Source organism: Artemia sp. Qi Xiang Cuo, chromosome 8 (assembly GCF_049724085.1).
Source record: "Artemia sp. Qi Xiang Cuo chromosome 8, ASM4972408v1, whole genome shotgun sequence".
NCBI classification, from domain to species: Eukaryota; Metazoa; Arthropoda; class Branchiopoda; order Anostraca; family Artemiidae; genus Artemia; species Artemia sp. Qi Xiang Cuo.
Genome location: NC_142801.1, coordinates 45,399,810 through 45,422,708, shown reverse-complemented (window position 1 = coordinate 45,422,708; position 22,899 = coordinate 45,399,810). Strand labels below are relative to the sequence as shown.

Here is a 22,899-nt window from a genome sequence, read left to right as displayed (position 1 = left end):
AGAAAACCTGGTTTTGATGTTGCACGCCATATATCTCTCACTATATATCTATATAGTGATATATATATCTCCCTATATTCTCAAAATAGTGCGAAGAATTCCTTGAAGATTGGGTATAGGACATAGCCAGCCTTTTTCTGACCTGAGGCGATTCGGAGACCTCAAATCCACTTCAACTTCCCATTACCTTGTACATCGTGTCAACACCATTGGAAAAATTCTTGAAATGCCTAATGCTTGGCTAGATTATATTTCGATCGATTCCCAAAAACCATTCTATCTTGTTAACCACAATACATTAGTTGAATTTCTTATCAAGAAATTCGCAGTTAATTCTTTCCTGGTAAAATTGGTTGCCTCATTCTCATCAAATAGACCAAAAGTAATTAAATAACTGAATCATTATTCCGATCCTCTCCCGCTCCACAATGAAATACCATGCATTTTCAACGTAATATCTTAAAATAGGTATCCTTTTCCCAGACCCCATTGCTACTGATGATGATCGCTGTGTATGTAATCGAAATATATAGACTTTTGTACCTAACTGTCTAAATAAATGGACTTATCCCCATTTGAGAGTTCTACTTGTTCGTCAATAAAATACCCCAAGGTACTCCTCAAGACCCCCTCCTTTACTCAGTTTTGATTAACAGCCTGGCTAAGGAATTTCCTGACAGACGGAAATTCGTTGATGACATAACGGTCGGTGAAACTTGCTATAAAAGTTTAATGAGCAACTCTATGAGCATCCTCAATGACATTGTGCAAGATGCTTCGGGCTTGGACATCAGAGTAAACCCTTCTAAATCCGTGATAATGCCAATTTGTTTCTTTAAATCCCTGCCCCATTTTTAATCTTATCCCTCCTCAAATTCCTGTGACCTCCTTTGACTTACTTGGCGTCGAAATTTCTTCAAATTTAAAGTAGGGTATCCAAGCTAAAAGTATCATACACAAAGCTAATGCATCTATCTCCCTGTTTAGGCTCCCATACAAATTTGGTATGCCCTCTTCCTGTTCTTTAAGGATTTATACTTCTTCCTTTGTTCGCCCTAATCTTGAATATGCTTATCCAGCTTGGCACCCTGGTATCAAACAGTTCGTGGTAACGAACTGTAAGTAAGGAGCGACCCGGCTCAATGGTAACCGAAACTCTAAAAAACGGAATTTTGGTACCAATAGGTACATCAAAAGAATCAGATTTTAATTCTGATTTCAAAAAATATAAGTTTCATCAAGTTTAATCTTACCCATCAAAAGTTACGCGCCTGAGAAAATTTGGCTGTTTTTCGAAAAAAGGGAGAAACACCCTCTAGAAGCTATAAACCTTAATGAAATTCACACCATTATATTCAGCGTATCAGAGAACCTTACTACAGAGGTTTCTAGCTCCTATCTACAAAAATGTGGAATTTTGGATTTTTTGCCAGAAGAAAGATCACGGGTGCGTGTTTATTTATTTATTTTTTTTTTCCCCAGGGGTAATCGTATTGACCCAGTGGTCCTAGAATATCGTAAGAGGGCTCATTGGATTGGAAATTAAAAGTTCTAGTTTCCTTTTTAAGTGACCAAAAAAAATGGAGGGCAACTAGGCCCCCTCCCACGCTAATTTTTTTCTCAAAGTCACCCAATTAAAATTTTGAGATAGCCATTGTGTTTAGCATAGTCGAAAATCTAATAAATATGTCTTTTACGATGACTTAATCCCCCACAGTTCCCAGGGGAAGGGCTGCAAGTTGTGAACTTTGCCCATTGCTTACATATTGTATTGGTTATTGGGAAGTATACAGACAATTTCAGGAAGAATTTTTTTTCTGGTGGGGGGGAGGGGGCTGGAGGAGGGGATTACTCGGGAAAAATCTTTCCGTGGAGAATGTTCCTTCGGGGTAAGGGACATTTCTATGAAGGGGGCGCCGGATTTCCAAGCATTATTTAAAAAACGATCAGAAATTAAATTAAAAAAAAAACAAGTACTTTCAACTGAAAGTAAGAAGCAACATTAGAACTTAAAATGAACAGAAATTATTACGTATATGAGGGGGTTCTCCCCCAAGTTTATACCTCGCTCTTTACGCTACAGTTTTTTTTAGTGCTTTCAAAAGAGCTATCTATTCTAATTAAACGGCCTTTGTGATTCAGGTGTTTTTGAATTAAAATTTTTTATCTTTTAACGTAAAGAGCGTGGTATTGACTAAGGGGAGAACCACCTCATATAAGTAATAACATATACGTAATAAAAAAAAACAATAAAAAAAAACTAGCGACACGGCTCAATAGTAATCGAAACTTTTAAAAACGGAACTTTGATGTCAATAAATGTATCAAAAGAATGGGCTCATAATGCTGATTCTAAATATATGAATTTTGTTAAGTTTAGTATTACTCATCAAAGGCTACGAGCCTCAGAAAACTCACCTGATTTTTTAAAGAGGGGGAAACATCCCCTAAAAGTGAAAAATTTTGAATGAAAATCACACCGTCAGATTCAGCGTATCAGAAAACCCTATAACATAGGTTTCAAACTCATATCTGTAAAAATCTGCAACTTTGTATTTTTTGCCAGAAGCAAAATATACGAATATAGAATTTCGTTACGTAAATTAATTTGTAAATTACGTCAGAACCAAATTTAGAGACAGGCATTAAGCAAAATAAAAGTAAAATTTTAATGCAAATTTTGTTTACTTATTCAATGACGGCGAGCCAAAATAAAAGCTGCATTAACTAAAAAACAATCAGAAATTAAATAAAAAAAACAAGTTTTTTAAACTGAAAGTAAGGAGCGACATTAAAACTTAAAACGAGCAGAAATTATTCCGTATATGAAAGGGGCTGTCCCCTCCTCAACGCCTCGCTCTTTACACTAAATTTTGACTCTGTCTCACAACTTTATTTTTTAAAACAATACAAAACTTTAGCGTAAAGAGCGATGCGTTGAGGAGGGGACAGCCCCTTTCATATACGGAATAATTTCTGTTCGTTTTAAGTTTTAATGTCGCTCCTTACTTTCAGTTTAAAAAACTTATTTTTTTATTTAATCTCCCGGGAAGAGTCAGATAAATTTCAATCTATCCAAAAAGGAGCCCTGCGAATAGTTTTCAAAGAAAGTAAATTTTCATACTTTCTTCTTCTAAAAAAGCTAGGTTAGGAAAGTTTGAGTGGAGGAGAGTGCCTCCGTTTTCCACAAAATGCAACGACTAACCCTCACACGGAAAACATTCTCCTAGAAGACTCTTGCCAACCAGAGTCCGCCCCCCTAGGGCTGCTTCTCAGCCTGTTCCTACCTTATCCCCTGTTCCCTGCTGTACAAGATATGAAAAATATTTGTCCCCTACATTAGGGAAAACATTTATAACATCCCGCTAGTTTTCCTCTTTTTATTACTTTTGCTGGCGTTGAAATATTTTTTTCCTTTATCCTGTTAATTTTTTGTACATCAATTTTAATAAATACGTTACAAGGCTGGGCCTATATTCTAAATTAGTTTGATATTGAAAAAAACCCACAAACTCCAAAAGACAAAATTATAAAATTAATTTCTGTCCTCCAGCCATCATAAAGCTGGAGGTACCTATATATGAACTTTAATGACACTCAAAATAATAGCAACATTTTTTTTTTTTTTTGGTTTGTCGATAGCCAGAAAGAAATATTTTCTTATTTCAAAATAAAAATACTTGTCAGTGATGATGATATCATGATAGCTGTTGAGCTTGACAGGTGGGCATTATTTTTAGAAGTTATGTTAGTACTAAATATTCTTTTAGTTTAAACACATGGTCACTTGGCCACTCCTTGGTTAGGATTTTGAATTTCATGTTGAGTGGCACATGTTATTTTTCTTCTTAGTATTGACAAAATGTCGTTGTGGCAGATCAACCGAAAGACTCGTCAATTTACAGCGAGTTTTATAATAATTTTAATTATCATCATCGACGTTAAAAAGAATTGTGTCGTTTGTCCAAGTAATTCACCAAACAAGATTTCAGTCCCTTGGATGATGCCTGCAGAAGAAATGAACCGTACGAAAAGAGACTAAAAATATTATAAACTTTGAAAATACTTTCCAAAACAGCTTTCAGGCTAGTCATGTTGTTTTAATGTTGAAAGTGTTTATTAAATTTTTCTTTCTCTTCATTTTCTGTTTCATCAGCTATGTACCTTTCAATTACAAGTCTCAAATATAAGTGAAATTTATTTTTAGTCTAAACCCAATTTTGATATCTTAAAATAACTGTAATTTTCTTCGAAATTATTTGAAGTGGCTCATCTAACCCTTGAAGCCCAAGTGTCAGAATTTTCTGTGGTTCGATGTTGATTGCAAAAGCTGACATAAATCCCTTATATATACTATTTAATTGTGCGTTCCTTCCGTTTTTATAAATATGTTTACCTCACACCTAAGGCAAGAGGGACATAGATTGCTATCACCACAGTAAAGGGACACAATTATGCTAAAGAGGAACGCGAAAAGTAAAAAAAGAAATAGCCTATTTGTGTTATTAGAAATCCTGCACTTTTCAGCTGGGAGTAATTCGTTGCTGCAAAAGCGTTCTTCCACCTAATTTGATCACTTGTTCAAAATTATCCTGTTAGAGTATTGGGGCTGTTCATTTTCTTCAGTTTCTTCCAAAACTTACTTGCCTAACTTAATCTAAAATAAGACTAGTAGGGCAGAATGTAGGATCGTCAAAAACAGTTGCAACTTTTAAAAGCTAGGTTTCATATGGATGCAACCTTTTACAACCTACGACAGACCTTTTGCTCCTTCTGCCACCATTTTTCAGGGTGACAAAACTATATATAAACACAACACTTGATCTGGTTCTAAGAAGCAGAAAACACCTAGACAAGAGTATCGTCAGCTTCGTTTAGTGCTGTATACACTTCTGGAACCGACTCCCTAAGGGTGCAGTCCCAGCAAGTCCATATGTTGGATCCTTAAGATTCAATAGGTGTTTGAAAGACTAACAATGAATTTGAAAATACCAGAAAATGTCTCTGAAAATGTGCAAGCCAAAACAGATACCTCAATGACCAGATTCAGTCACATCAGAACAGCAGGAACTACTAACTAAGAACAGATACAACTATAACATTATAATATGCTAAAATAAGTGCAAGAAACATGATGGAGATCCAATTATGAAAAAGAAGTCCAACATACCGGAATGCTGAACTGAAGAAATTCTGGCTTAAATATATCAATAACAGAATCATAATATTTATAGTCTTTATGGAGTTTTTCGCAAAAGAAAAATTTTAACCAAGAAGTTAAATTGAAGATACTTAGAAACTGCTGTTTTGAAAAACAATGGCTACAATATGCAAGCACAGACTTAATTTGGAAAGTACCGTGGAGGGCTCCCCTTGGCCTGTCCAGGGTTTTGAAGAGGCCTAGAATGACTACTGACGTTTAAACCCTAGTGACAAACCTATATGCGCATGAAAGTGTCAAAAACTTATTTGTGTATACATTTAGGTTTTGTTCTACTTTTCTCTAGATCTACATTTGCTTGTACCCTGCAAAATATTTTGTTCATCCGGTGGATCAAGTTTCATTTTCCACTTAAGGTTATTTGGTGATTAAACTATGCTTGTATAACAATATTTTTTTTTATGTGAAGCTGTTGAAACTCCAATTCAGATTTCAGCATCTTTATTGTTTAATAATCATTGTTTATTCATGTTTATTGAGACATTTTACAATATTTTTGAGATGGTCAATGCAGTTTTAAATCTGCTATAGCTTGACATCTGGTTTCTTGAAACCTTTGAAAGGACCACAACCAATTCCAGATTTAGTTGAAACATTGCTTCTGAAATATCCTTACTGTTCGAGTTTCCCTTTTATTCGTTTTTCTTAACAAGTCAGATATCCAGGATGTATCCAGGATTTTTGATCAGGGGGGGGGGGTAAAAATTATTCTTATTTCTCGTACATAGACTTAATCGACCTCACAGCGGAGCCGTTTATTTACATATTTCTATTAGATGCTTGGGTGGGTTTGAAAGATCAAATCGGGTTTCGAGTTAGCTAAAGTGACAGTTTGAATCCTTTTGCAATTTTATTAGCCACACAACCAAATTGTCCTACCAAGGAGAATTTTAAGTCTGGAGCCTCAGGCAAGAAAAAATAAACTAATAGCCCGGCTAGCCGATTAAAAGGTTAAGTGTATTCTGAAGTAACAGCAATTTAAGCATTTGATATGGCCGTCTTGAACTGGAAGCGCTATCTTACGAAAAGGAAAGATGCGTTTAAAATGGATAATTAGATCACCGTTTCATTGGAAATCAATGAAAATCAGAGATCTAAGGCTTTTTTTAACCTCCAATTGCAAGCAAACAATTTTCATTAGGATGACGGAAATATAACAATAAATTAGCAAAAATTACTTTCTAACAACTTGCGGAAACGTACTAATTAGGCAGGAAATTTAAAAGCCACAAGCTTGGAAATAAACTTAGTCAAAGAACCGACGCAAGGACCTTAGCAGTAAAAAAAATTCGTTGATTCAACGCATAAAACTTAGGTAAATAATTCAGACAAGTCACAGTAAAACATGCTATAACCCTTCCACTCAAGACTTCCCACAGCTCTGTTTGCCCTTGTTCACTAGTGTTCCTTTTGAATGATGGCTACATTCTCCACAATATTGAACTTGCTTCTCAGCTGATGATTTAACCCGGCATTTTTTCTTTGAAATATTGAATGCCACCCCCATCTTGAGGAAACCATTGCATTCAGGCGTCACTGTCACAGCTAAAATACCAGATACATTCAATGCAATTTTCAATTCTAGCCTTCCTCCTCATCATGATAAAATGACATTTAAGTCATCCATTAAGATACTGAGGAAGAGACAAATCTACGTGTGATTCCCGTGCTACTTCAAGTGCATGGCACCTGAGCTGTCTAGTTTAATTGATTGTTATCACGTTCCAGTGTTGTAGCCAGTGCAATAAAAAAGGGAAAGAACCTCCCTTTGGTGTTGGTTGACCTTACTGCTTATGAAGAAGAAGAAACTTGAACATTTCCTGCGACTGTTTGGGACGCCAAGAGGATATCAAGGCAGAAAAAATAATATGCCAATAATATGTTAAGTATAAGAAATATTAGCAGTCATGAATTCTCTATCAATGCTATTAGCATAGAAACTAGCCACCCTGCTTTGTTGTGTTATCTAGTTTTTCAGTACCGCACTTAGAATTATTCAACAGTTTTCTTCAATAGTGGTTCGATTTGTTAGAGAAATTTTCTAACAATGTTAGCTGACAATCTTTGTTTAGATAGCGGAATCACAATTGTTGATAAGATTGTTAGCTAATATTTTTGTTTGGAAAGTGGAAAAAAGCTTCTAGCCACTAAACTGCTCCAAAGTTACATTTAAGCATATCAGCAACATAACAAGTTCACTTTTGTGTTTATAGAAAAAAAATTCCGATGTCATAGTCATTAGGGTTTAACAAAAACTCCAAAAATTGATACTCGAGTATTGGTCAGTTTTCGCTTTCAAATCCAAGTAAAACTCGTTTTTTTTACATATTTTTTAGAACACTATTTGAGAATTGTTATTTCATACATTGACATATGTGTATAAGGAGGTCTAAGCATCCTGTGAGTATGTGAATATACTACTATAGTATTTTCACAGATTTTAAATAACATATTTTAATTCTCTATCCATGTACAACATACAAACAATTGTATGTTGTACATGACAGAACATATTTCAATAGGTTAATACTGGTTACAATTGTTATTAAATAATTTTGAAGGAAGAGTAGGCCATCCATTGTTTAAAGGGGGGGGGGGAAGAGGATTAAAATTTCCATTTTGGTATAAACAACCCAACGTGGGAGAAACTTCCTTCAGCTTCTACACAAGTAATGCTCCTGAGAAGTTTCACATACGCCCTTTTGACAATATGGATACACATAATGTGTTTTGATTCGGTTTTACATCCCTTTTAGTTCCTTTAACCATTACTTGGATGTTGTAGAAATACCCTATTGAGAGCCTGGATGTACATAATTCCTTTTGATTTAATTCCACATCCCTCTCTACGTTCCCTGAAAGTCTCAACTTAACACCCTTAGGCGTTTCCGAGAAAGTGCACATATAGTTTTTTGACAATCTGAATGTACTCACTGTTTTTTGACTTGGTTCAATACCACAACCCCCCCCCCCACCCTAGCATGCCCTGAAAAATTTCAATTTAAGACCTTATCCATTCCTGAAATATTGTAGATACGTCCTTTTGAAAACCCGGATTAAAATACTGTTTTGATTTAGTTTTATATCCCCCTCAACATGCGCTGAAGGCTACGACTTAATACCCTCAGCCGTTTATGAGATATTATATATCTGCTATTTTGATAAACTAGACACACATAGTGCCTTTTGGTTAGTTCAACATCTCCATCACCATGCCCTAAATTTTTTAAGTTTATGCCCTCGGTCTTTCCTGAATTATTGCAGACACACCTTTTTGACAGCCTGCATGCACATTCTTTCGTTTGATTTGTTTCAATACCCCCCTCAACACTCCGTTAAAGTTTCACCTTAATCCCCATAGCCTTTTCGGAGATCCAGGATAAAAAATGCCCCTTTTCCCATTAACAAAGCCTTTGTGTAAACAGTGGCAACTTAAATAATTTATAGCCCTTGTCCCATGGGTTTTAGGGATCATGTCATCCCTGGAGGCATAGTCATTGCATCTTCGAATCATAGGCAACGCAATCTCGCTGCCTAAGTAAAGAACGATGTTGGCACAATGTATTATTTTTTTTTTTTGCTGTTTTTTTTTCCATACCAGGGCACTTCGTATCGAAGGAGTTGTCGTAGAAACTTCAAAAAGGGCTCATTCAATTGGAAATTGCAGTGGCTAGTGCCCTTTTTAATAGTTGAAAGTGATTGGAGGGCAACTAGCCCACCCCCAAGCCCATCATTCCCCCAAATACATCCAATCAAAATTTTGAGATAGCCATTTCGTTCAGCGTAGTTGATTTCTGGATAGAAAATATGTTCTTGAGGAGGATACTCCCCCGCAGCCCTCAGGGCAAGGGTTTTAAGTTATGCCCTGGGGGCATATAAGAATAATGAAGAATAATGTTGGCACAATGTATTATTTATTAAGTTTTTCCTTTAGAGCAGGGTACTTCGTACCAAAGAAGTTCTCGTAGAAACTTCGAAAAGGGTTCATTCAATTGGAAATTGGAGTGGCTTGTGCCTTTTTTAATAGTCGAAACTGATTGGAAGTCGACTAACACCCCTTCCACGCCCACCATTTCCCAGTGAGGGCTTTGAGGGGGTTATCATCCTAAAATACCTAATTTCAAGAACTTTCTGCAACGTTGAACAAAATGGATTTCTAAAAATTTTGATTGGATGTGTTTGGTAAAATGGTGGGCATGAGAGGGGCGTTAGTCGCTCTCCAATCACTTTCAACAATTAAAAAAGGCACTAGCCTTTTCAATTTCCAATTGAATGAGCCTTTTTGAAGTTTCTACGACAACGCTTTCAATAAAAACCTTATATTCCCCCAGAGTATAAGTTACAACCCTTGCCCTGAGGGCTGTGGGGGGGGGGGGGGTTGTCATCCTTAAAGACCTAATTTCCAAAACTAATTTCCAATAAAAGGCTACCTAAAAATTTTGATTTGATGTGTTTGGGGAAAAGGTGGGCGTGAGAGGGGGGTTAGTTGCCCTCAAATCACTTTCGAATATTAAAAAGGGTACTAGCTATTTGAGTTTCCAATCGAATGAGCACTTTTTCAAATTTCTCCGACCAAGATTTAAATAAAAACTTTATATGCCCCCAGGGTATAACTTATAAGCCTTTCCCTGAAGACTGTGGGGGGAGTGTCTTGCTCAAATGTATTATTTCCTGAACTTTGAACTGTGTGGAACAAAATGGCTATCTCAAAATTTTTATTGGATGTGTTTATGAAAAGGGTGGGTATATTAGAGGGTTGATCGCTCTGCATACACTTTTTACAATTTGACAGAGTACTAGTAATTGTACTTTCCAGTCAAATAAATCCTTTCTTAGTTTTCTACAACAAAACGTTATATAAAAACATTATATGCCCCCAGGGCATAACTTAAAACCCTTGCCCTGTGGGCTCTGGGGGGGGGGGGCTGTCATTCTCAAAGACCTAATTTCCAGAACTTAAAACTACGTTGAATAAAATGGCTATCTCAAAATTTTGATTAGATGTGTTTTGGGAAAAGGTGGGCGTGAGAGGGGGGTGAGTTGCCCTCCAATCACTTTCGACTATTAAAAAGGGCACTAGCACTTTGAATTTCCAATCGAATGAGTCTTTTTTGAAGTTTCTACGACAACTCCTTCTATAAAAAACCTTATATGCCCCTAGGGCATAACTTACAACCATTTCCCTGAGGGCTGTGGGGGAGGGTCCTCCTCAAAAACATAATTTCTATCAGGAAATCAACTACGTTGAACAAAATGGCTATTTCAAAATTGGAATTTTTTTTTCCGTTGAGAAAGGCTCCCGGATGTGGGGCCGAAATATTCGGAGTATTTGTGTTTAATTAAATGTGTTGTATTCACTGCTTTATAGAAATTAAAGCCCGTTTTTCTTGTTTAATTTCTTGTAACTTTCTGATGTATGTCTTGTGGCGGGTTCTCCATTGCATGAGGTGATTCATTAAGTTTAGTGTTACTCATCAAAGGCGCACGAGTCTGAGAAAATTTCCCTGATTTTTGAAAAAGGGGGAAACACTCCTTAAAATTAAAGGAATCTTGATGAAAATCACACCATCAGATTCAGCGTAACAGGGAACTCTGCTGTAGAAACACCCCCTATAAGTCAAGGAATCTTAATAAAAACCACACCAAAAGATTCATAGTATCAGAAAGCACTACTGTAGAGGTTTCAAGATCCCATCTGCAAAAATGTGGAAGTTTGTCATTTTTGCCAGAAAAAATATCAGGGCTGGCTGATTATTTTTTTTTCCCAGGGGTGATCGTATTAAGCCATTGGTCCTAGAATATTGGAAGGGGGTTCATTCAAACGTAAATTAAAAGTTCTAGTGCCCTTTTTAAGTAGCCAAAAAAAGGAGGGCAGCTAGCCTCCCTCCAATTCCCTCTTTTACCCCAAGTCGTTCAATAAAAATTTTAAGATCACCATTTTGTTCAGCATAGTTGAAAGGTCCAACAACTTTGCTTTTGGAGAGACCATGACCCCCCCCCCCCACCCTCACACACACACAGACCCCGGGGAGAGGTTAAATTATGAAATTTACCAATTGTTTACGTACTGTATTTGTTATTGGGAAGTATGCACATATTTTAAGGGTGGGTGTGTGTGTGTGTGGCAAATTTCCTGCTCGGGGGATTTTTCATGGGGAGGGAAATATCAGGGCGGTGAAATTTTCACACAAAATTTTACACTGGGGGATTTTCCGGAGTTCCTATACGAAATTCTTTTTATTTGTCTTACTTTCTCTTTGCTGACCAAATTTTACATGTGCAGATATTAAAGGTAATTTTCTGGGGTAAATATTTACAGGAATTGAATTGTCAAGAGGATTTTTCCGTGGGGGTGATTTTTCCGTGGTTGGGGAGACGGGTCTCCAGGCATTATTTTAAAACAACGATAAGAAATAAAATAAAATAAACAAGTTTTTTCAACGGAAAGTAGGGAGCAACATTAAAACTTAAAACGAACAGAAATGATAACTTATATAAGGGGGGTTGCTTCCTCCTCAATACTTCGCTCTTTACGCTAAAGTTTGACTTATCCAGATGGGCAAAAGAACGTATCTGCAATGTCTTTGGAATGGCTAACGGTATTATGTTAAGACTTTCAGGGCATGTTGAAAAGTATGTTGAAATAAATCAAAAGACACTATGTGAATTCAAGGTTGTCTGAAGGGCTTGTCTGCGATATCTTAGAAACGCCTAAGGGAGTTAGGTTGAAAACTTTAGGGCATGTTGAGAGGGATAGTCGATTAACATTTTTATATACTCAGGGTTATAACGTGATGGTGGTCAGAATGGCTTCAGCCCTACATAAACTAAGGACTAAGTATATTTTCAATTCATTTATTTTGATAATATTCCACGTACCCATCCATTTAACGTTCTATAGTACAACTATTATCAAAATTTGTTGTAAACCTTTGATTAATATATAAATAGCAAACCAAAATTTTCATTCTTAAGTACAAAAACCTGAAAAAGTTTTAAAAATATTCCGTTATCAACCAATAAGAAAACTATGTCAATTAAAAATTAACAGAAATTAGTTTGAAAAAAGAACTTTTTTCCAAATCAGAAGTTTCTTTTTTAAAGAGCTACATTAAACCTCAGACGTTAAAATGAAGATAAATCACATCAATAAATGAGTGAAGCCCAAAACGAAGAGACATTACAATAAATAATCAAGCTAAACTAAGAACAAACAGAAACCACCTCAAACAGGAGTTAACGCCACCTAGGTCTTATAAAGGCCAGAGCGTCATTTGCGCTTTACTGAAAACAAAATACATTTTAAACATTTTGTCTTTTATAGCGTTAGTAAATACAACACTGCCGACAATTCCAGGAATGAATATCATTACACATTAAACTGTCAATTTATGTACATTAGTTCTTTGCTGTAATCTTGTTTATTATGGTGACAATCTTTTTTGCTAATGTTATGACAATAAAACCCACTACTCGACATAAAAATTGTTTTCAGCAAAGCGCAAACAAAATTCTGGTCCTTAGAGAGCGTTAGGCCTTCTCATATTTGGATGATTTCTGTCCGTTAACAGTTTGACTTGACTATTCATTGTGATTTCTGTTCGTTTCTGGTCTAATTTGTTTATTAATAGTGATTTATGTTCACTTTAATCTTGAATTACCATTGGACTTGGTTTTTGCTCGTCTTTGGTTTATTTCTCTTTACCTATCTTTGAAAAATTTCTCTTATCAAAAAATATTTTTAAAAATTAGCAATAATGAATAGTGTCAAAACGTTTGCATTTCATTTTCCAATGCTTAAAAATCTTTGTAATCGTTTTAATTATTATTAAAAAAAACTCGATTTTTAGAGTTTTTCAATTTCAAGTTTCTGAAAACTCTTTTCAACTCTAATTAATTTATTTTTAGCCTCTCTGAGGACGACTTATCATTTCTTAAATAAATCCTCTTTTTCGTTCATAGACTACAAGGCAGCTGTGATAATTAAAGGTGCGGATCTTCTCTCTCCCAGTCCCTTTAGCAATTGGAAAGGTCACAGTTCAGATCTTAGAGTTAATTTATCCAGCAACGAATTTACAAGAAAAAAAACTTCAACATAGTCTCCCCCGTAAGGTTCTATGGCCAGGAAGGAACGAAAGAGCAAAAGAAATATACAAACAGGAACAAGACAAAAAAAAGCTAAAAACAAAATCCAATCTCCGACCTCAAAAATCCCTAATAAGCAGCCCACGATTGCACACCAAAAATCAATTAAACTGAAATGATTCTTGCTCAAACAGACACCAAATCCACTCCAGAGACATCAACTCAAAGGGAGACAATAAAGAAGCTCAATTTTTAACTAGTTATTCTTTAACATTCTTTTTAATGATACCAAACAAGTGTCAGTATCGTACGGACTGTGTGCTGACTATGGAAGTGTGCTCCAGATCATATTACAAGCTGTCAGGGGTTTTAAGTCAGACTGCAATGGTGGAGAATAAGGAATCTATAAGTTGTTGGAAGTGCAGAGATGATAAGATAATTGATCAAAAATAAAAGATATATTATTACACAGGGCAGCATGAAGGTGGACATGCAATTGTCGAAAAGTGAGAGAAGTAGAAGACAGAAAATAAAGAGATTTCAAATCAAACAATGGTTTGAATGAAGAACGGTTAATTTTCAAAAAATATTCCTTGCTTTATCATTAAGCTTCAAAAGTGGCTTCAGAGACGAGAGAAAGGTTGACGTCCAAATAACAGGACAAAATGAAACATAAGACTGAACTAGGTCGTACAAAAGTATTCTAAGAACCCACCCCTTAAACATGCACTTTAGCTTTTTAAGGATTCCGAGACTCTTTCATCTTCTTCAGGTCAATATAATACCTGAATAAAAGATTTTCATCAAGCAAGCTGCCCATGAATTGAACACAACAATTTTAGCTCTACTTTTGGAACCTCTTCATACATATATTTCATTCAAGTCAGAGAATGCCTTTCTGACTCTTGAGAAAATGGGAAAGCATGACTTTTAAACATTTAAAGCGATATAATTCACATCAAACCACTGGGTTACTCTTTCAAAAAAGGCTGACATCTTTGAACAAACATCAGACTCAGTTCTAATGGCTGTGCCAAGAATACTGTCATCTGCAAAAGTAATAAGTGCATCGAAAAAAGATAAGCTCTTGTCACAGTTAGCGGTAGATGCCGGTTGACAAAGACGACAGCAAATCGCACGTTTTAATTTTCTTTAACCGCATTAACAAGGTCATCAACATAAATTAAGAGGAGCATTGGCCAAATGACGGATTCTTTCGGAACACCAAACTCTAAGGGTTACGAAAGAGTGGGGAAGCCGAGATAACTTGACCAGATAATTATGAAAGAAAATAATAAGCACAATCTTATACAAATAAGGAACAGTTTTCGAAAAAGAATCTTGTGTGTTAATGAACCGAATGCTTTTTGCACAATAAGAAACAGAGCAGTAGGTATCAGACCATCGTTAGAAGCTGACTGTAAATAATTCACGAGAGTTACACATCCATATTCAGTTGAGTGCTTTGCCCTAAAACCAAACTGAAAGGCATGAAAAAAATGCTTAGGGTTAAGAAAATCAAGAAGTCGAGAAAGCATGGCCTTTTCAAAATTTTTACTAAACAGTGATAGAAAAGATATGGGACGACAATTTGCAGGATCATTCTGTGATCCACAACTAAAAAAAACAATAAGAACACGCTTTAAAGCACTTGGGGATATATTATTATCAAAAGAAAGACTGATAAGTTCCCTTTGGCCAGGAACGTTGACAGGAAGAATGAATTTGACTACCTTAGTAGGAATACGGTCTAGACCAGAAAATGAGGAGCCCCTCTAACCCGGAAAAATTTTTGAGATTTCAACTTCAAATACAGGGTCTAACACCATTGATTTCAGACATGTAGGTTCTAGAATTCATTCAAATTCAAAACTGGTTCATTAATGATAATTGCTACTTATTATTTGAATAATATGTATTGTCACGAAAACAAATGATCGTGAATTTTGAAAAAGAACTGGAAACCCTGATGTCTCCTTTTTTTCTGCAGCGCTATCGAGGCACTGGAACATAAAAGGGGCATTGAAATGGATAACCAGCCAAAGTTCTTGGATAGGGAGTTTTATTTCCCCCATTCAATTGAGGCGTGCATTAATTGGTCACTGGTTTTAACGTTACATAGCGTGCTTCACCTTAAAGTGCCAAATGAAGAATATAAGTGATTCACCATCTAAAGCTGCTTCTAAGTATAATGTTTGCTCCCGTTTCACTCTTCTTCTAGACCCTTTTTTTGTTGCAGCAGAAAGTTTTAAGTCTATAAAAAAAAATTTCTGCCATACACCTCACATTTTTTTTAAATTCTCTTTTGCTACTCTGTATCAATCTTATTGCGATAGTAAATTTATCAGAATTTCGAAAAAGAGCCTTAAATCCCCCCAAAATAGCCTCAGATAGAAATGAAAAATAATTCTTTAAAATCGCCGGGGTCGAACACCACATACTGGGTAATTCTGGCCTCCCACCATGAACAACAATGACAATCACTTTTTGCATGGTAAGCACGAACGTGTCTTCTGGTCTTTCTTCTTTTTTTCCCGCCAGGAAAGATAGTGTCGAACCAGTTATTGTAGAATGTTAGGAGAGAGCTCAATTAGGAGGAAAATCGCCATATCTAGCGCGACAAAATAGATCGTGCCGCAGCAGTGTTTTTTTCTGCGATTTTTTGCAACCAGGCTTTAAATCCCTGGGAATAGAAGTTCTCAGATTGCCAATCGATTTTATAACCTATAATCGTAAACAGGATGTTTTCACCCCCCCTCCCCCCATTCCATCTTCACAAACCACAGCAAATTAATGTTTCCATTTTCTGCCATAAAACATAAATTCCCAAAGGGAGTCAAAACACAGGGGAATGCAAATTGTAATAGAACCAATTATCTTTTTCTTGTCAAAACTGTAAAAAAGAAGTTTCGAGCCCCCGATCTTCTTACAAAACGGTTGTAAAAGTATGACGTGAATGCCACACTGAGCACCGTATTTCCTCATAAACAGTGAGCTAAGAATGTTACGAATGTTGCAGTGATTACTAAGGTTTTGATGAATTATCAACAGGTGATGGCTTTTTTACGTAACAAAATAGATTTTGTGACAGAAGAGTGGCGTTTCTACCTTTTTGTGCAATAAAACATCCATTTTTGCTCAAAGAAGGTAAAAAAAAAAACAGGAAATGCAAATTCTAAGACAGCAAATCGTTTTTCCATGGTCTAAGACCTTAAACAAGAGATATCCAGCCCTTAGCTTCATCATAGGCAGCGCAATCGCGCTGCCTAAGTAAAGAACGATGTTGGCACAAAGTATTATTATTATTTTTTTTGGTTTTCCATACCAGGGCACTTCGTATCGAAGGATTTGTCATAGAAACTTGGAAAAGGGCTCATTCGATTGAAAATTGGAACGGCTAGTGCCCTTTTTGATAGTCGAAAGAGATTGGAAGGCAACTAACACGCCTTCCACGCCCACCATTTCCCCAAACACATCCAATCAAAATTTTGAGATTTGAAATTTGAGCCATTTTGTTCAGCGTAGTTGATTTCCAGATAGAAATTATGTTTTTGAGGAGGACACTCCCCAACAGCCCTCAGGGCAAGGGTTTTAAGTTCTGCCCATGGGACAGATACGAACTACTTCGGCACATTGTATTATTTATTATTTTTTTCCTTTAGAGATGGGCACTTTGTATCAAAGGAGTTGCCATAGTAACTTCGAAAAGGATTCATTCAATTGGAAATTGGAGTGGCGTGTGCCTTTTTCAATAGTTGAAAGTGATTGGAAGCCGACTAACACCCCTTCTAAGCCCTCCATTTTCTGAAACATCCAAGGAAAATTTTACTATAGCAATTTTGTTCGATATAGTTGATATTCAGATAGAAACTATGGTTTTGAGGAGGGTACTCCCTCACAATCCTCAGGGCAAGGGTTGTAAGTTCTGCCATGGGGGCATGTAAGGTTTTTATAGAAAGCGTTGTCGTAGAAATTTCAAAAAAGGCTCATTCCATTGGAGATTCAAAGAGCTGGTGCCCTTTTTAATAGTCAAAAGAGATTGGAGGGCAACCAACCCCCCTATCAAGCCCACCTTTTCCCCGAACATATCCAATCAAAATTTTAAGATAGCCATTTTGTTCAACGTAGTTGTAAGTTCTTGAAATCAGGTCTTTGAGGATGACAACTCCCTCAGAGCCCTCAGGGCAAGGTTTGTAAGTTATGCCCTTGGGGCATATAAGGTTTTTATAGAAAGCGTTGTTGTAGAAACTTCAAAAAGGACTAATTCAATTGGAAATTGAAACGGATAGTGTCCATTTTAATAGTCGAAAGTGATTGGAAGCCAAGTAACACCCCTTCCACGCCCACCATTTCCCCAAACACATCAAATCAAAATTTTGAGATAGCCATTTTGTTCCACGCAGTTTAAAATTCAGGGAATCATACCTTTGAGCAGGACACTCCCCCTACAGTCTTCAGGGCAAGGGTTATAAGTTATGCCCTGGGGTCGTATAAGTTTTTACTGAAATATTTGTCGTAGAAACTTGAAAAAGGGCTCATTCGATTGGAGATTCAAAGAGCTAGTGCCCTTTTTAATAGTCGAAAGTGATTGGAGGGCAACTAACCCCCCTCTCACGCCCACATTTTCCCCAAATATATCCAATCAAAATTTTAAGAAAGCCATTGTGTTCAACGTAGTTGAAAGGTCTGGAAATTAGGTCTTTGAGGATGACAACCCCCCCCCCCCCCAGCCCCCAGGGCATGGGAGTAGATAGGACCCTAAAGGTCCCGGACGACACCCCTGCTGCCACCTACAACTTTTTTACATAATTTATGCATGTTTTAATGTCTGTTCGTTGTCAGTGAGAATGAAAAAACAGGATTTTTTCTCACTTTTATGGATGTTTCTTGGACGGTTATGAGTGTTAGTCAATTTATTTGTTGTTTTTCATGGATGTCAACATAAATTTATGTCTGTTTTATGGTTTTTGTCAGTTAGAATGAAAAAACAGCGACGAGTACAGCAATTTATGGATGTTTTATGGTTTTTGTCAGTGAGAATGAAAAAACAGGATTTTTCTCACTTTTAAGGATGTTTCTTGGACGGTTATGAGTGTTGGTCAATTTATTTGATGTTTTTCATGGATGTCAACATCAATTTATGTCTGTTTTTATGGTTTTTGTCAGTGAGAATGAAAAAACAGGAATTTTCTCACTTTGATGGATGTTTCTTGGATTGTTATGATTGTTGGTCAATTTATGGAGAGTTTAACGGTTTTTGTCAGTGAGAAATAAAAAAACAGGATTTTTCTCACTTTGATGGATGTTTGATGGATGGTTATGTGTGTTGGACAATTTATGGATATTTTTATGGTTTTTGTCAGTGAAAATGAAAAAACATGATTTTTCTCACTTTGATGTATTTTCATGGTTTCGGTGAAATTGATTTACAGAATCGAGGGGAATTATTGATTCATAAAAGGGGAGAGAATTTCAGAGAACTTGATTTACATAATCGCGAGGGGGATTATTGATTTACGAAAAGGGGAATAAAGAAACAAGTATGGCTTCTTTGATCTTAGGTCTGAGGGATAAACGCTCTATAGGTCAGAGAGAAAAATTAATGTTCTATTTTTAAATAGGGCTTCATTGATCTTTAGTGACAGGAATTAGAAATGACATCACTTGTTATCTTGGAATTATGCGGGAGTCTAAAGAGATAGAAATTCTATTTTTAAATACGGCTTCACTTGTCTTCAAGTCGGAGAGATAAATTGATATTCTAACAAAACCATAATAGTATGGCTAGGAACATTTATGAGATGAAGAGGTTAACGTGGGAAAGGGTTTTCTAGAAATTTTAAATGTGAAAGCGCAGGGATGTCACAAACAAAAGGAACACGCACAAATTACGTTTAGGGATTATTTGGGCGAAACCGTTCTAGACATTTTAGGGAATTATTTTGGTGAAACAGTTAGAGCCATTTTAAAAGATGATTTTGGAAGATGTTTTAGAAGAGGATTTGAGGGTGAAACTCTGTGGTCGTTATAATACACAAGTTCCATTCGAACAGTGTCGTGAGGTCCCTACCCCAACTACAAAGGGCTCAGATCCCTCTACCCCAACACCAAAGTGCTCCGATCCCCCATAACCCAACCCCCAAGGAATACCCCGGTCCCCAAAGGTTCCCCGGGCTCCCCAAGGGCCCCCCCCACCCCAAAGGCCCCTGAGCCCCCATTTTTTAATACTTTTTTAAGGCTTCATTATATATTTTAAGAACAAGTTATTTTATTAATGTCCATCTTAAACCCATTTTGCAAGTTGAAATGGGCGAAACCGTTTTAGACATTTTAGGAAATTATTTCGGCGAAACAGTTAGAGACATTTTAAAAGATGATTTTAGAAGATGTTTTAGAAGAGGATTTGAGGGTGAAACTCTGTGGTCGTTATAATACACAAGTTCCATTTAAGCAGTATCGTGAGGTACCGTAACCCCACCCCAAAAGCCCCCGGTCCCCCTAATGCACCTCGAGTCCCCAAAGACCACCGGGACCCCTCCCCCCATTTTTAAAAATAATTTTTGAATTTTTTTAACGGTATTTTTCTAACTTTTTTACGTATCTTAAAATGACATGAAATATGCTTACGGCTCTACCAATCGTACTCTGTGCTTGTTCATAGACACGACGCGGCTTTCCTACTGGTACTCTATGACAGGTTATCGACACTACCTAGTTTAATGCGTGCATTAAATCTGTATTTTTTACGCAGTGGAAGGATAAACACACAATTCATATCTGTAAAAAAGTGAAGATGAATTACTTAACGAAAGTATTTACACATGATAAAATCATAATCCTATTGAATACTGACATGGAGAAATGGCTGAACTATGAAATGAGTGCAAGTGGTAACACTATTGGAAATGTATGCATGCGTTGTCATGACAGCGAGAAGTTCAATTCCTTTGGAGTACCCAAGAATTTCCATCATGCAAACGGTGGATATGCGAGAGTAACATTACCAGAGAAATTAGTACTCAAAGAGAATGCCAACGTAAAAATAATAGTTGATGAAGAGGGACAACTTCTAGCTAATGGCTCTGGTAGCATGTTAGCCGTTGATAGATCTTATCGCTGTCTTTCCGGTCTTAGCATTCGAATGAAAGCAAAGGGAAAAAGAAGACATGCATACAGCTGCACCAACATCATAAATCATATCTTGTCAATGTGTCAAAACTGCTATCAATGTAAAAGTAATGTGACAATAGACAGTGAAATCGCAGGCAGAATAAAAAGGACATTAGCAGATAATATCATCAATGAATATAAAGATGAATTGACGGAAAGTGAAGCGCAAGTGTACTAATAATGTATAATAATGTATTTAACATATTTTTATATTACTATTCTACATGTCGTTATTTCATTAAAAATATTTTATGCATTATTTTGTTAAGTGTTCATTATTTTTGGGTTATGATAGAAAGTCAAACGTTCAGAATATTTATTTAAAAGATCAGAGATGTGAGAAAAAAGAATTTTAGAGATATTGATCCTACTACCAGGTTAAATTTTTCATAAAATATAGAAAAATTCAAAATCTGTTCTGAATTTTATCAAAGAACACAATTAAATTCTAATTTAACCAAAGAGAATAAAAAGTTTCAACCTCAGCTTTAAGATCACCAATACATAAAAATTTAAAGTTCACTTCTAAATTTTTCCGTAGAAGATAGGAAAAGTTATACTATGATTGTGATTATTTTTCATGATGCAGCTGTAACACTGAATATTATGATGAATATGTTCTAAGAGAAGAGAAAAAGTGGTCCTTTAAGAGACAACATAAGAGGTCATTCTATGAAATGGATTTTAAGCAACGAAAACCGTGGTGGAAGAGTTCTCATATATCATTTAACGATAAAACTAATTATTGATATGCATAATGAGTTTTATATTATAATCATACAATAAATTTTTTTATACTATATTTATTTTCTCCTACTAGATATGTATAGAATAAGGATAACAGCAGAGACTTATGTATATGAATAGTTCAGTTTGATTAGATCATCCCAATAGAGTACTATCAGTCCACAGTCAAGTTTTCTATCAATGATAAAAAATAAATAATTCTTCTAAATATTTTTATTCACTTGAAATATCAATATTTACAACAGTTTTTAAATATAAAATGTCTGGTTCAATTATCACAACTTCACTATCATTATCCTCCACTACCATTATATCTATGAGAGGGGGTGGTATACATTCAATCTCATTATCATTTATAGGTATATCGAACAAAGGAGACATCTCCTCAAATAAATCTTCACGTACTCTAATTGAAGATAAACCTGGTGCCAATCGCTCGTCATCTACAATACTCATTCGGCTCGTAGCATCAATTTCTGTACTAGTACAGAGAAGAAGCTCCTCCTCCTCAACTGTGAGCTCGTCAGTAACATAAAATGATGTACTAGTACAGAGAAGAAGCTCCTCCTCCTCAACTTAGAGCTCCCACTCGCTCCATACATCCTAAAAGATTGAGAACACTATGATCAAAAACTAGAGTTTACGGTCAAAAACCTGTATTAGTTCAGATTTTACGGGAATAGTTTATTTTCGAACCAAAGAAATGTATATACCATAATTTTATTACAAAAAAAACTAGAGTTTTGGTGCAGCGGTGAGTTGTAGTAGTAGTAGTAGTAGTTGAACTAACAATAACGACACTTGAGATTTTGGATGAATTTATCTCTCTTTGGGCAACTAAATGAAGTAATAGGATATGATAGCATCAACATTTTACATTTTTATTTTTCATGTTTTTGATTTTATATTGATGAAGAATTTAAACAGAACTTCAACTAGATTTTTTTTTGTTCGAAATAGATGAAAGGTCCAATACCTCAGTTAAACTAAGAGGTTACTTTCTGTAAACTGATGTCTATTGATAAACTTGTTAGAGTGTCAAAAACTTTTTCACAAGAGGACATTTTTCAACTAAAAGTAAAGAGCTACTAGACTAAATAAAAAAAATCATGAATTTATACACAGTTTTAACTAGCTAGGGCTAAATTTGTTAACGATGGATGCTTGAGGACATTTTTCAACTAAAAGTAAAGAGCTACTAGACTAAATCAAAGATGTGCAGAAATTATAACGAATAATTATTCAAACTTGAATTTTCTGTAAACTTTTGTCTAGTGATGAACTTGTTAGACTGACAAAAACTTTTTTTCCACAAGAGAACATTTTCAAGTAAAAGTAAAGAGCTGCTAGACTAAATAAAAAATCATGAATTTATGCACAGTTTTAACTAGCTAGGGCGAAATTTGTTAATGATGGATCATTGAGGACATTTTTCAACTAAAAGTAAAGAGCTACTAGACTAAATCAAAGATGTGCAGAAATAATAACGAATAATTTTTCAAAGTTAAATTTTATTTAAACTTTTTTATATTGATGAGCTTGTTAGGGTGACAAAATCTTTTTTTCCACAAGAGGACATTCTCAACTAAAAGTAAAGAGCTGCTAGACTAAATAAAACAAATCATGAATTTATGCACAGTTTTAACTAGATAGGGCTAAATTTGTTAACGATGGAT

General features: G+C 35.7%; 1 protein-coding gene across 2 annotated transcripts in view; it reads right to left on the bottom strand.

Annotated features, from left to right (window-relative positions):
• The window catches only part of capu (formin protein cappuccino), a 380,358-nt gene that overhangs the window by 217,877 nt on the left and 139,582 nt on the right, over positions 1 to 22,899 (bottom strand). The window lies entirely within an intron of this gene.